Consider the following 16,871-nt stretch of genomic DNA (forward strand, 5'->3'; position numbering starts at 1 on the left):
CACTGTAGATGGCGGGCAGGCCCGAGAGCACGGAGGACACTGTGCAGGCCTGAGAGGACTGGCAGCCGGGCCACCCCGGAGAGATGCTTATTTAGCAGGCAATTACATCCAGCAGCGCTGCCACCAGAGAGAGGGGTTCCTCCTCAGACTGTGATAATCCTGTGACCTCATGTGAGAGGCAACACGTGTGTCACAGTCCAGCTCTATCTCTGCAGATCTTCAAGCATGACACCAGAGAGAGCACAGCTGTGAGACTCACCCACTCACTCATGTGTCACACTCAGGTGTAAAACACAATCACTGCTGTCGCACCCACAACACAAATGGGGGGCCCCCCATTCAGCCTTTTGGGAGAGTGAACTTTCACAGTAATGGACACATAAGAAGGCGACACCCCGGCCCAGTGTGGTGCCACTTGACAAAGTGACAAATAGTGAGGTCCTAAATCACACAGCCTCGAGATTTACGAGTCGCCGCCGCAGACAGCGCCGTCCAGGGAGCATTAAAGATGCTCTCTGCTTTAAATTTCACACTTTCTGTAACATGTTTATGCAGCTGGATTGTTTTATAGGACCAATTGACTTAATGTGTGATAAGTGAGCTCAAGTGCCGGACTCAAGGGTACACCAGAGGCGGCACACCTGTCATTACTGCAAGATGGGATTTCACTTCTTATCCAGTAAAATGTTTGCCTAGTCTCACCTTTGACATCGTCTTTAAATCGCTTCAGAAGTGATAAGTAGCAAATGTTTGGAATTCAATAACGACTCAAATGTATTAACTCTTGAAGAGGAGTCTCAGTTGAAAAGCCTTGGTCAAGTTATCCATATAGGAAAACAATGGCAAGAAAGTTACGAACACGCCAGTAAATGGATGGATATGGATTAACCATCCTGAACTAGTACTTTTGAAATGGTGCCAGTGCCTATTTTGTAACCAAAATGTTGTTCGAAGCAGTAATATGTAACATTTGGACATTATTATTACTAGAGTATATCACTAGCTGGTATTTTAATGATGTTCACTCTGGACAACTTGTCCGGTGAGTCTCTAAGAAGAAACAAAAACTGACACGACAAGAGTCTTTATTTATGACCCTAGCCAGAAAGACTATTTTCAAAAACTAGGTAAAGGACCTTTAAAGAGTGAAAAATATCACAAACTCACTATGTTGATAACATGATATCATTAGGAAAGATGGAACCCAAATGTTGCACCAAAGCCAGATGCTTGTTCAGCCTATCCCAGCTACTCCGGGTACACACACACACATAGTAATTTTATTTTAGATTATTTCATTTTATTTGAAGTTTAATTCTGACTTAAATTATAAAATAACATTTCAACATGATACAACACACTTATTTGAAAGTGTGTTTTTTTTTCAATTTTAATTTGAGGGACAATATAAAACATGAATTCCTAAAACAAAGAACACACAGACAAACTAGGCTACACAGGTGAATCTATACACACACACACACACTTAAAAAGAAATGTGAGTCGTACAGCTCACCACTTCTACAGTAGTTTTTGAAAACTCTGAAGAGGCCAGGAACACAAAGCCTAGTTGCGGTCTGCTCGGGAGCATCAGCTCAGTTCCCTGCTCTCCTGAGAGCAGAGTTTGTCCTGAAAGATCATTGTCTGTTCTTTTGTCCCATCAGTCATGCAGCTTCTGCGGATCACAATGGTATCAGGGTGGCTGCTGTGTGGACTGCAGCGAACACAAGACCACCTGACGATGTTGGGTGGCGGGGGGCGCACACACACACACACACATTTGAGCACATGCAGAAACACACACTAGAACACTGTGTGGCGAGGACTGTCGAAATTCCCCTCTTTTTAAAAGCACCTCCAGTCTATTTTAACTGTGATTAGTCCTCACTAGAACACACTCTAAATAAAGCCACACTTCTTTACACTGAATACACTCACGCAGAAACACACACACACATTCCTGATTGTGTCTTTATCTGTCCGCTGACAGCACATTCATTTGAATGTGCTTCATGTCCCCTCCTGCTGTAAAGAGCCAGTTAACATGCTTTATTCCTCTCTGACATACCAAACCAGAAAAACGAAAGAGTGTTACGGACATTATACATCCCAACAAGCAACTCCCCCACAAATAGTTCATCTGAAACATTTGCAGGTGGAGGAACATTAGACTAGAATGTTACTCCTCTCTGTAGGAAACTTTCTTCTGTTCCCCTCAATCTTGATCTGACACGTTTGTCTCTTTGACATTTAAGTCACATATGATCTTTATGGAATTGAAACAATTGAACATACGTATTTAAAAAATAGAATAAAATATATTAAATATAAATATATATGTAAAATAATGAATAACTGCAAATATTATCTTTACTATAATTAATAATACTTAATACGTCTATTCAAATGATTAACAACTGATAATATGTTCTTTACAATAATGAATAACTGCTTTTAGGTTTTTACAATGAAAAACAACTGATAATATGTTCTTTACAATAATTAATAACTGCTTTTAGGTTTTTACAATGAAAAACAACTGATAATATGTTCTTTACAATAATTAGTAACTGCTATTATGTTCTTTACAATGATTATTAACTGTTAAAACTTTCTTTAAAAACTGCATGTGTTTTTACAAGGATTAATTATTGCTAGTAGGTTCTTTCAGATAAATAAAAACTGCTATTATGTTCTTTACAATGATTTACAAAAGTGTTGCCTTAAGTAGAAACTAGCACAATCAATAAGATTTTTAATTTCAAAGTCTGATGATCAATAGAGTTGAAAGCAGTGACAGCAGCTAAACAAACAACAGCAACTTCTCATTAGCAGGTTAGTGAGATGATGCGGGAGAAACTAAATAAACAATTGCCACCTTCACCTTCCTGCTCCAAGCAAGAATGTAGAAGCTTTCAGTCGGCTGCAACCTGAAGCATATTCTCATGACACTTCTGATCTATTTTCTCTTCAGCCTCTCAACCTTGACGAAGACCAGCATCTTTCACACACACACACCTACAGACACACGCAAACACATGCACACGCAGACACACAGAGGCCATTTGTTTTGTTAAGTGTGTGCTAAATGCTACAAAGTGATGATCAGGAAAGGAGCAACCTCTTTTTGTAAGAACTTTTGCTGAAGTAGTACTGTGTTGATCATACTGAGCTGTTAACACTGGTGTGATCTTGAACGTTTGATGGAAAAAAACAAAAAAAAACATGAACTAAATGTAAAGCTAAACAATGTTAACAATGTAATTATGAAAATTTTATGACCATCTTAATTTTATTAAATTAAAATATTAAATAAAATGTAAAATTCTAATTAAAAAGTAAATAAAGAGACTTTAACCACGTTCCAAATAAACACATATATTTTCAGCAAAGCTAAAATCAATTCTATGTAGTTCAAATGTGAAAAAAAATGTAAATGATCTCTGATGTCTACAATCTGACGCATATCCATAATCTCAATATAATTTGACAATATGAGAACAATTACAATAATTAACCAGAAGATTTTATTTTTTGTGAGTTCATGCTAAAAGAGTGAAATAAATATTATTCACGTAGAATTACAAGTGAAGAAAGGTCAAAGAAAGGAAGTCTAATGAAGGAACTAAGACACCAAATTACACAACAATATTGACACAACTTCAGGCGTGATTATTGACCTCAAACCCACCTTTTTTCTGTGGATCACACTTACTAAAATGTGACTCGTTTGTTAAATTGTTTTAATCATGATTTAAGTATTGTTTCATAAATGTGTTCAGGGATAATATGTGAAACATGGAGTCAAACATCTCTTCAAACATCTTGAGATACAAACAAGCAGAAAGGGAAGAGCAATAAAATATCGAGGTTGGAATGAAACAAGGGACATTTAAGGAGATTTAAATGAAAGTGAAAAATCAAAGTGAAATTCAGGACATTAGCATGTGTGTCCAGCTAAGACAAGGCTTCTTTAAGATCTTCTTTATTTCTGCATTTATTCAGAATTGCCAACATTGCTCTTTCGAACGTCTGAAAGCCTAGTTTTACACTGTCTACACGCATTACTGCCATAGTCCGCTGAAGGCTGATCCTGTCACACACATCTTTCCTGCAGAGGGGCCACCCAGCCTGGATGTGCCTCCGACATGTCATCCCACTGTGTGGTCCTCAACAAAAGAGCAACAAAGAGGGAACATCACCAGTGCCAACCAAGAGAGATGTTTGGAAATATGACAGTGGCATCTATAGGATGAAGGAGCTGGAGAGGAGTGAAAGAGGAAGCAGAGGTCCCACTCACACTTGTTAGATTTCATTAATGAAAGGAAAATGAATGAAAAGGCTAAACTGAGTTTAATTTTCTTTAGTTACTTTTCAAAATCACAAGGGACAAAATAAGCAGAAACTTTAGGATTTCAAGTTTCATGTGGAGTCAAGAGCGCTCGAAAGGTTTCTTCATATACTTGTATGGCGTCTCATCGCTGCTGCTGGAGCTGCTACTTCAAGAACTATCTTACTAACTCAAAACTTCAATCAAAGATAAAAAGTGCTTTTTTTCCTGCAGGTGTTTGGGCATTGCTATTTGTAAACACATATAGAATAAAACAAATGAAATAAGATAAGACACAAAATACAGAAAAACAACCACCAAGGCAGCCATTCTGCTGCTGCTTCCCGATGTCATGTGAAATACTTTTCTGGACAGTAGTGGTCATGCTAGTAGCGGTAGCAGGGTTTTTTAAAGAAGTTCAACTTGCCACAGAAGACCCAAGAACTAAAAAATAACAACATAATCACGTTTTTTTTAAAGTGAACCACCAAAAGATGATCCACTAGTTTTTTTTACAAAACTTTGTAAGGAAACTTCTCAATTTCACCTCTAGAAAGTTAGTATTAGAATATCGTGCTCCGCATGAGAAGTGTTGTGTTTGTGTGTGTGTGTGTGTGTGGGTGGGTGGGTGGGTGGGTGGGCAGACAACATTTAAAACCTGAATGCAGAAGAAATAAAGTCATGAAACGTCCACTTTTTGTGGGGGATCTGTCATCTCGTAAATCAGCAAAAACACCACTGTCCTTAAAGTCGTCTACCTTCCATTTGTTTTTTGTTTTCTGTGCCGGCGATCCCTTCAGTTTGTCAGAGCTGCGTTGCACTTGAAGCATGGTTTTGATAGAGTTCTCATAAATTTGCGAGTGCTTCAATGTCAGCTCGTAACTCATGGCTTTACAGGAAACTCGTTACGTCTGTTGTTTCCAGCAAGGTTTCAAGGAAGCAGGACGGATAACAGAAAAGAATTGGGCCTGGCAGATCCTGGGCAGCGTCACTGAAGATGAAATGTTGGAGTTGTAGAGTTCTGTTTATTCTATCCTCAGTGCAATCATTAGCAGAAGTTGTGAAACATGTCGTACGTAGTCAGGCCAGAATAGAAGAAATAAATACAAGATTATAATGAGTATTATTACTGCAGTGGTAACATTGTGTTTAAAATGATTACATGTACAGTGTAGAGAAATACAGCACACAAAGTTGAAAAATTCTATTTAGAAAAGAAGCAGGAATGAGGGGCAGAAATTAAAATAAATGACTTTCATTTATAGTGTATGATTCCTCAAGATAGGTATCTAATGGAAATGATGATAGAAATGAGTTGATATCGAAAAAAAACAACAAACAACTACTATCCAGAGTTAATAGTGTTCAAATAATATATTGACACAGAGGAAGACAAAACTTGTAGAATTCAGAATAAAACACACTCACAAGAAGGTGGTTTGCTCTAAGAAGAAAAGTGTCAAAACTTTCTTTGACAATTGACAGACTCTCTGGGTGGGGCGTCCAGACAAAGTTATGTCGTAGAGAATCTTGTTCAAATAATATTTAGAGAGTTCATGACTGTTCAACAATAAATCAACATGACATAATAATAGTTTTAAAAGTCAGATTCTGCATAGATCCGTTGTTGACATGAGTGTCTTTGCACAGCAGTTTTTCTTGGCTTCTTCCATTGACAACTCCTACTCACTGATAATTCTCTTTAATGCAAGAGATCCAAAGTGAAGAGAAGAATGAGCCTGAAGGCCTGACAATGCTCAGGCGGATCTCTTTCAGGAATAGCATGCTTACATGTGACATTTCCCTCCATCTCACCTTTGCACAACTACCAGCATTGATTTTTTCACCTGGCTCTCCCACAGAGAGACCAGTTCTGCTGTGGCCATCGTTTGTCTCCTGGTCTCTCACGTGGATTCTATATTTCCTAAAAGCATAGGGTTTTAAAATTATTTTTCATACTATGGTTACACCGAACCCATCTCAGACACAAACATCAAAACGAGTACCTCACAGCTGTTGCCTTTTAATGTTGCTACCACCTGCTTGAGATAGTTGAATTGAGGCAAAGCTGTCTAAACAAAGAACAAATTATCATATTAAAAAGAGTGACATTTTGCCTGCTTAAGACCTTGGCTTTACCGTGTCATCTTCTGTCTGTGATGTCACGCATAGTACAAAGTCGATAATCAGAGGTGCAGGAATGGCATTTATTATCCTTATTTATATAAGGAATTCAATTTTTTCAGAGGTATCCTTTTAATAACTAAATAGATTATATTTTGCTAGAAAATTAAATATAAAATATAATTATATGTGGAACTTGTATCATGACCAACAAATGTAGCTTTAAATTTACCATGACAATTAAACCTGTTCACTTCATTTTTGAATACATTTTTACATTTGATCAGCTGATGAAATAGACACAAAACTCAAGGATTGCTATTACCATACTGTTGAATATGAATGGAGTGAAATACTTTTCTGAGGCCTGGAAAGACAGTTAGCCTACTTTCAGGAATACTTACATCCTGTTCCAATATGTTTTGTATTGTTTTATCCATCAAGAATCAAATTCAATGTCAGAATTTGAAAGTTTTCCAAGCTACTCTCAAACAGCTCTAGGGGCTTTTCAAAAGGAAAGTTCAATGTAGAATTGGCTACAGGTTCAGTTGTGCTCCAAACCAAGGCAGTTTAGGTTTCTCTGCACTACTAAAAAAAATTGCGTCACAGATGAATGAGAATTATCCACTACATCGACTAATAATATTGAGTTCCCTGTAAACCCCCAGAGAATGAAAATGTGACCACACAAACCATCGTTCTGAGCAGCTGGATGACTTTTCTGTGCTTGACAAGGTCTGTAGAGATTGTGCTTATAATCAGTCATGCAAGCCTCATATCCTGTCCCAGAACAGTGGATTTATCTCTAGATCGGTTCTTTAGATCGGCTCTTGCAAGATTGTTTGCACACTTAGTGAACACATGATCACTGAATGCATTAGCAGTCTCCTGAGTGGCTATTTTTATTTCCAGGCAAAGCTTTTGTGGACAGAGAAGTTGTCCATATGTTGGTGAGCAACACACTACAAATGCCTCAGCTACAAGAAACAACAGTGTGTTCCTCATCATTTGTTGTGAAAACATTTCCTCCGGTGGCCTCCCGGCCCCGGCCCACATTTTCCCCACTGTAAATCATGATGAAATGGCTTGCAGGTGTCAGGATTAAAGAATACTCTCAAAGGAGTTCGGGCCACAGACACAGCCGCAGCTGCTCCTCTCCTTTTGCCAGGTCATTTATTGCTATTTGTTTTTTGCTCAGGGTGATGGCCTCTAAGTACAAAAGCTGGCTGAAAGGGAACGATAGGAATCTCCAAAGAACGGAGAGAGTAGCACGTGGAGATTTGCCATAGTTGCTCAGAGTTTAGGAATGACAGCGTGAGCCTCTCTATCCCAGGCTGCCTCCTCCGTAAACAGCATGTAACTTTAATACTTCTTTGCGTGTGTGAATCAACTTCTGCATCTGCCAGGTTTCTGGAACCAATAAATACCCTCCATTGATGGAGCGGTGAGGTCTTTAAGTGATTACGGTACCCTATGCACTGATTGGCATTAGCAAGAAAAACTCAAATACATTGTTATGTTGCAGGATGATTGTTTCTTTAGGAGATTCAATTTATAACAGATTTGATTTCATTTTGGCATTATTTCTCACCGGCAACAGTTTGGTTGTGTCATTGGCTTTTATCCATAAATTTAATTTAAATAAAGAAATGAGAATGAGATTAGAGAGAGAAAAAAATCAAAATACTTGATACAGATTTGTATGCAATGTGCTTGGATGTATGTGTGTCTTTTAACTATTATAGTCTCATTTTAGATAAGCCGTATTCAAAACACATCCATCACCACAGACCAAATGTTGTTAAAATCCATTTAATCCAAACAGTTAATGTTTTTTTAAATTAGTTGTTGACATCTTCTGCAGTGGAGGTAATCTGGTTTTGTGCACTTTTAATTAGTATTGAATTTGTAAAAGAATGGATTTGACCCTGAGGCCTTGAACTCTTGTTGTTTTAAGTTGAAACAATTACGTTATCACTCTGGCTTTTGAACAGTTCAAACTAATGAATAACAATAGTTTGACTTTCATAAAAAGGAATTCAAAAATATGTATGTTTTTACTGATTTTAATTTGACATTAACTTGATAGTTGCCCAGCATTTTGTCTGCAGTTATTTATTAAATATTATTTATGTTAAGAGACATTTTTAAAAATAAAGTAGTTACTAGAGCATGTTTTAAATGAGAGCATCAGCGTCAGCGCTCAAGAAAATTATTACCAGATGTATTCCTTGAAAGTTAAAGCCATCTTTTTAGCTTTAAAACTTTAACAAAAGTCAGTAAATGATTATAAGCTCATTAAAGAACGTTTCATTCATTACTGCAATCAACATCATAATGTTAATCTAGATATATAGGAATGGTTGCTCTGGTGCTTTCATCTGTTTTTCTATTGCTCATTTTGTGTCACCTTGTTTCATTCTTTTATTCTGTACTGCCACCACAACATTACAAAGGTTGGGTTTACAACACTAGCACTAAGAGTTACATATTCTGATAAAGATGTTTCTGTTATCTACATAACTTCTCAACAACATAAGTGCTGCACAGTTTTTACAATGTATTAGCTCTGCTCTCTAGATATCGGAATGAAAACACCTATTGTACATATTGACACGTAGAGTTGGTGTTCTAGTTTTTTTGTGAGCTTTAAACAAGAATTTTATTTTATTTATTTTTGAGCCCATCACATAACTTGGTGGGATGGATTTGCTACCAATTGCTTGAATTTAAACACGTGTGCTTTTAACCTGATAATGATATTATGTATAATGATATAACCTCATAACCGAGCACCAATTGTTGAACAAGTAATGATCAATAATGGTTGGTTACCAGCTAAAAAAGGTAGCTAAATATCAATACAGGAAGTAAAAGCGTATTTCTTAAATATGACTTGTCAAATATTTCCCTTTTCTTCTTCAATATCACAAACCTTAACTTTTGTGTTTTTTGCTCAATCTTTGTTGACATCTGTTTAGGGTATTTGATTTCGGACGCTAGCAACAATTCTTTGCACCCCAAGTACAACATTTTTTTCTCACGCGTGGTAGAGATACATCAGCCAATATTACTGTTGCATTGTTCACCACAAACTATTGTGTCATAGTTTGAGACAAACTCAAACCGTTGTACACAAATACTGCAGTAGCTGGTAAACATAGTTGAGTCAGGTTATCATCAAAGCAGTCGCAAGACAAACCCACAAACGATTTATTTATACACTTACTTCCTTTTACTGCAGTTCAACTGAGGCAGTCCATTTTCTCTGGGCCAAGAGAAACTGTTCTGATCAGAATCATATGGGTGTTGTCACCATGGAGACACATAATCCTGCATCTGTTCTAAACTATATTCTTCCTGACTTGAGCGTTAGTGAGGAACCCAAACCGGAAATGACCACATTCACTGATATAGATCTTTCTCACAGCTGACAGTTCGGCTTGTCAGGTGTAACTAATGACATTAATGATGGCCCAGTTCCTTTGAGGCCGGGAAAACCTTGCCAGTGAGCCAGCAGGGACAATAGCAGCATCCTGGCACCGAGACATCTTCAGAGAGTGAGGCCATCATGGATGTTCTTGAAGACAACTGTGTCTGACAAGTCAAACTTCTGTGAGGGATAATGCCGCCATTCTTTCTTGGTTGGCTCAAAGAGAGTCGATTGAGGTGGAGCAATGGTCCTTCTACCACTCCCTGCATCTAACCCAGGACACTTACTTTCCACACAACATTTCTTCTCAGCCAAAGCCAGAAACATGCATTCTCTGCCTCCTCTCCCAGTTCCCCATCTTGACAGCTTTGAACACTCCAACACTCGGGACGAGATGATCAGAAGGTCCAGTAAACCTACTTCAACAACCAGCTTGGTACCTTTGTCCTTATTCTTTTCATACACTGCCTCCCTCCCTTGAAAGTTACAGCTAGGGGATTGCAGATTGTGATGATAATCATGATGAGCAGGAAAACAAGATGATATCAGAGGGTCTGAAAACAAGCCCCACTCTGAAATCACATCTTGAACTTTCGGAAATTATTTCCATCTAAGGATCTACTATGCACTTCCTGCTTCGTTCAGCCTATGTGCCCCGGGACATGCCAGCATCTTAACGTGTTTCAGAGCCAATGTTTTTAACCATGAGAGCTGTCCTATAACTCAACAATATGCCCTGATGATTTGAGTTTGGGGCATTGCAGAGTTGGTCAGTGTTGTCAATTCCATGCCTTTGTCACAGGATACTGACACTGGTAGGCGTTTTTTTTATGAATAACAAATAAATATGTCCATGTTTACTGATGATGTATAAATAATTACTGTATAAACAATAGTTCAAATCAGTTACATTTGCTTTTACCAACATTTTTTGTTCAATGTATAATGTATATTTGGTCTCATGTTTTACATTCAAGGTCTGAAAACCTTTGTATACATCGATTCTATCTTACGAAAGACATGTTAATAAAGAGTTGTAGTGTGACTCATCACTTATTAAAGGGAACCCAGTGAACGGTTCATTAAATCTGGACTCTTTACTTTAAAGACAAGACACCAAGACTTTTATGACCATCTCATCAAGTTAAAATAAAAGTCCCACATGAAACAAAGTGAAACTTTGAAGCTGTTCCATCAAAAGTACAGAGGTTTTTAAAAGGCTGATTCAGGGTACGTTTACAGCCTGTCCCAGCAGCACTTAGCCCAAACTGTCTCCATTTGAGAGGAAAACAGCACCTGGTGTATGATCAAACCTTCATAATAGTGGTTCAAATGAGATACCCATAAATTAATTTCAGAAAGGTTATAAGTAAAACTTGACTTGCATGTGGAGGTGTGTGAGAATGTTCCAATGGATACTGAAACTAATGTGCTTTTCATAAAGTTCTCTGTCGGTGAAACATATTCAATATTTTAAATAGTGACAGGCAGGCGTCAAGTTCAAGGTGAACCCTTGCAGCCCGAAGCAGCTGGGATAAGCTCCGGGCCACCAACTGATTACATACAGTTACACAGTGGAAAAGTGATGGGCCCATAACCCAGAGGTCAACGGATCCAAACAATCCACTCCAAACTTATTTTCTGAGGTGAAATCTCAAGGTGAGTTAAGAACTGTTTACTTGCATGAAACTGTGAGGTGTTGGGCCCACAACCCAAAGTATGAGAAGACGAAACTATAGACCCTTGGCTCATTATGAAGTTATGAAGTAAAAAAAATAAAAGAAAACGAGTCTTTTGTTTCCTGTTGAGTTTAAAATATGGCCTTCAAGTTGAGAGCAATTAATCATTAAAAAAAAGTGACAATTTCTTACGTTGATTATAGGCTGCAGAGAAAACCATGAAGTTTCATTTCATCTGTGACTATAAATAGAGCGAGGACCTTGTAGCAAGGGCCTGAAAAGCAGCACCTGCTTGGTCAAGCACATGATCCAGCTTGTAAAACTCATCACAAGGGAGCTCAATATTGTCCAGTCCTCTGTTCCTTCCTGCACCCAAAACTCCTCCACACTCTGCTTTTTATTAGCCATGGCACCTGTAAGGGCCGAGGAAGTATACACAAGTGAAGCAGGACCATCTGCAGTCTGAAAACGTTTGCCAGAGTGTGATACATTCTTCATTGGTCATGGACCTCCTTCAAATGTTGTTATGCTTTATGCTGACAGAGAAGAAAAAGCAACAGGAAGACAAACCGCCTTCATAACTCAAGATGATGTGACAGTCCGACACTCTATCCGAGATGGAAATGAATGATCTTCTGTTTGCTATTACACACTGTTATTGCTGTTGTCACAGAAATGAAAACATGCTCATGTTATTTGGCATTCTGGCTCAGTGACATGGGTGTAATTTGACTTTTCAACATCACTTATAACATGCACACGATTCTCCTCTCATGCTATTTACTGCCTTTAGTGAGAACAATGTGGAGTAAACATGAATTCTGAGAACATCAAATACTTTTCAGCAAGACTAGAAGTTTATATCTACCACACACAAGCAGAGAATGAGTAGTTAAGCAGTATAAATCTCTGTGATGAAATGTTTATCAGCTGGTAATAATGAACTTGTACTTTTTACAAGTGAACAAGGAACGTTTGAAGATATGAACTCTGATGACAACATCCAGTTCCACACTGTTCCTTGTACAGCTGGAAGTATTTCTGTTATTAATTTCTGAATGGAGATGTTTTCCTGGTAGCGCAAGATCACAAAGTGTATTCAGTGGGCGGGGCTTAAGCACATCTTCTAATGTTAATATTTCAATGAATAGAGAGTTTTGTACAAACAGACACATACTGATGATACAATAGAGTCCAAGATCTATTTAAGACACATTAAACAAAATAATGGTGGATATGTTTCAAATTCTGTTCTGTGAGCAGTAGCTAGTTGGATAAAAAATGGAATCTTCTCTCTTTGAATGCTGAGTGAAAACAAAAAGTTCTTACCAAAGCATCATAAATATGTTCATTAGAACTGTTGTTTTAACATACATTAGATTTTTTGTTTATTTTAACTCTTCTCAAACAAGGTCAATGGGTTCAAGTTGAGTTAGTTATGTTTGTTTGTGTGTAAATCAATGAAAGGAAAGTGTGATCACGTGTTTGGGTAAAACATGTCCAAATTATTTAAGGTGGTTGTGCCTGAACAATTCTGTTTGCTGTTTGTTATCTTTTATCCAAAAAGTGTCATCAACAACCAAACTGTCCCTCGCACTAGGTCCAGTATCTAACTTGGCTGTTAAGCAAGCACCACTGTCCTTTTTACTAACATGTCCGGTATCAAAAGAACAAGATATTTTCAACATGGAAAACCAATCGTGCTACAGATATTGTCAAAAAAACAACAAAATGTGTTTGTTTTTTCACACACTGAAGAAAAGTGTTCAACATGGGGGTATGTCGGACATCATCTCCCAAAGAAAACAAAACATTAATAAATAAATAAGTAAAGCCGTCTGGGCCTCCAACTCCCACTGCGTCTCCTCTGGTTTATCGTATCCCAGCATCCTGTGGGGCCAGAAACGAGCTTCACAATCAAACTCCTACGTACAACAATCAAAAACACCTGGGCTCTGGGCTTGGAATGGTCACAACATTACAGCATCTGTAGCAGCCAACGACTTCTCAGCGAGGCCCCGTAATTGTTGGACAGACGAGGATTCCTGCTTTGTTTTACTGCACAACTTTACTATTGTTATTAAGACACAACTCCTGCCAACTTCACCATCCAGCTCGGACTTCATGAGCATATTTTTTAAACAAACAGGAATGACCGCACTTCACTGACTCACTGGGAGATTTTGCTTGGCATCTAACATGAACCGAGCTGTCCTTCAATTTTACACCGTTTTTAACACTTGCACGTACCCTGTCTCAGCGCGGCGCAATAAAATATATTAGAGTTTATGTTTCATTACACTTTGAGGGAAACTTGTAAGAATTGGCAGCGGAGAGCTGAATGCACGCTTACAGTGAAGTTGTTCTAATCAAGCGAGCAGTAATGTAGCGTATCATGTGGGTGAGTCTGGTTTCTGGAAAGTGTTCATGTCACATTAGCTGCTGGCCAAGAAATGTACCTTCAAACACTTGATTGCCAAGATGACATCACACTTATCAAGCGTTTGTTGAGGTGAATGAAGGAGGAAATTAAAGAAATCATGCTTTTATCACCACCACAAGCTCCAATTGTTCAACACTTTTCAGCTGCTGAGCATCATCTTCAGTTAGTCTTCTAGTTTTCAACACTAACACCATCTGTTTCTTATGACGCTTTATTGGTCCAGTCACTTAAAATTACTAATATTTAGTCAGTTAAACTTTTCAATTTGACTCACTATTTGCTGACCTGTGATCTGTGTTGATTTATATATCTATATACAAACACTGAAATAAACAGGTTCCAAAGATTTTAAATAAAGTTTAAAACTAGCTAACATTACAACGCCACATACAGGCCTGACATGTGCACTACATAAGTCTTCCTTAACTTCCCGTAGCTTGGTGCTGGTCTGGGTGCATGGGCAATAGGGAAAAATGCTTAGATAACTAACTTAAATGACTTTTTGCCGCTGTGGTGCTTCGTCCTTTTGACAAAGGCTAAGAATGACTGTGGACAATTACAATGTTTTTCAACATTATTTAAGAAAGGTGAGGCGATGAAGAAAGCATTTTAAGTAACTTTTAAAAACATGACTTTGATGACCTTTCCCACCCCATGTTACCAAGAATCATCAATATCACCATTTGCTGCCTCTGTTCTTAAGGGAATTCCCTTTCCAGTAGTCTGACCTCTGGCCTCCCCCCAGCTGGACACACTAGGAAAAACCTCTGAAAGAAGGTGATCGGATGACATCCCAAAATGATTCCTTAATCATCTTAACAGCTACTTTCAAAGGAAGTGGCTTCTCATCCAGATGAGAAAACAACCATTTACTTGTTTGATCATCCATCTGCAGCGATCTTGATGGTCATAATGTTAATATGTTAAACTGTACTTTTTTCCACAAACACTTGAAGGTTGTTTCAAGACCAATTTCAAAAGTCTGCAGATACAAAGGCAGAAGTCTGAACAAAACAACGTGAATTAAAAAATGCTGGAGAGCATTGTTGTTGTAGCATTAATGGGACTACAATAATAAGAATGTTTCCCCTCATTATAGCCCAGCTGCCGCGCAGGGTCTCTGCTTGCTGCCCCCCACTGGGCCCTGGCAGTCCAGCAGCATCCCCACAGAGATGGCTTCCTTGGCGTGATGGGCTTTTGACAGGCCCCAAAACAGCCCACTTAATGCTGTGCCAGGCCAGACATGGAGCGGCTGGGACACTGGCAGCTTCTTGGCCCACTCCATGTATCACGGGCCTCAAACCTTTTTACTCCCCCTCTTTTACTCCGCTCTGGCTCTCGTTTATCCTCCGAGTGCCTCAGGATTGTTATGCAAAGCTTTGCAGGCAAGATTGTGGGAGTTACTTCAAGGAAAGACATCTAGATCATTTTTGGCGGATGTGTGACCACAGGAAGGGAATGTCCGGACTCTTATCTGTCCGATCGTCCAGGTGTAAGGTCGAGATGCACCTATGAAACACAGAGAATCTGTAATTGTAGCTCGCTGTTACAAATAACTGCTGACAGCTGTGGATCCATCAGCTCTCACTCGTGAACCAAGAGGATTTACAGGCCAGAACCATATTTCAATTTAGTGCAGGATTCCCTCCGATAAGACGGATTATTTATGGATCCTCTGAACTTTGACTTCGACCATGACAAGAATCACCAGTGAAGTTGGACAGCAAGAGTGCTCAGAACAGAACAACAGAAGAACTTTGTTATTTTAGCTTTCCTCGCACATGGCCAGTGACAGTGAAGCAGACGTCTTATGATAGACTCATACAAACGTCTCACCGCAAGAAAGTATTAAACACAATGTTCAACTGTATATCACCATGCAGACACAAAACTTTTGACTACATCAGAAAATGCCAAATGACCACTCCAGCTTTGGTTGGGTAACAGGTGACATTACTCTGCCAGAGAAGAGCCTGCACAAAGACATGGAGCTATATTTCTATATTTTAACTATTGTTTTGTATTTTTGACCCCTCATCATTCATGTCAACTGTGCACCTACATGTGTTTCAAGGTTTGAACACACGTCATGGCTCATACGCTTGAAAATCTAGAGAATGTAAAAATGTCTCTTTTTTCCAGAATATTTGATAAAAAGAAACATACTGTAGCGATTAACTGTGATACAACTTCAAAAAGCCATTACAAGTTTAGGGTCCCTTTAAAATAAATAAACATACAAATAAACCACTATAATTACAGATTACATAAAAAAAATCGAACCTAAAGACACAAATTGATAATTTAATACATGATACAACATCAAGAGCAACACTAAAGCAGCAGCCAAAAGGTTGGAATGTATCCATAATTCTTCCTCGGATCCATATATTTCTTTGTGGCCCAGTTGTGTTGGATCTGAAGATTATAATGCAGTTCATGGGATCCCAGACTTCACCATGCCAAGGCCCCCCAAACACCATCATCTTATGGCCGGGCACCCTCTTTGCAAAACACAGCAAAGCCTTTGAAATATATAAAGAAACATCAACTATTAGAATGTGTTTTCTCTAACCTTTATTCACTTTTTCACATTTGGTATTTGTTAAGAAATTTAGGCAATCATGGAAATGTATCTGTTTGACTAGAGTAAAGAAATACTTGATGTTTGTTTTTATTTTAGACGGTCATGAGATCTTAGCAGCAGGGCTGTTGGTCTGTTCCTTCCATTTCCTTTATACCAGCTACTTGGTTACCAGATTGACACAGAATTTGACATGGTCACATGTGGTGTTTTCAAGTAAAATTGCACACTTGAGTATCCAAAGATCGAGGCAGATTGCGTGTTTTATGTTCAAGGCA

This window comes from Callionymus lyra, chromosome 6 (genome assembly GCF_982586985.1).
Source record: "Callionymus lyra chromosome 6, fCalLyr1.hap1.1, whole genome shotgun sequence".
In the NCBI taxonomy this organism is placed as follows: Eukaryota; Metazoa; Chordata; class Actinopteri; order Syngnathiformes; family Callionymidae; genus Callionymus; species Callionymus lyra.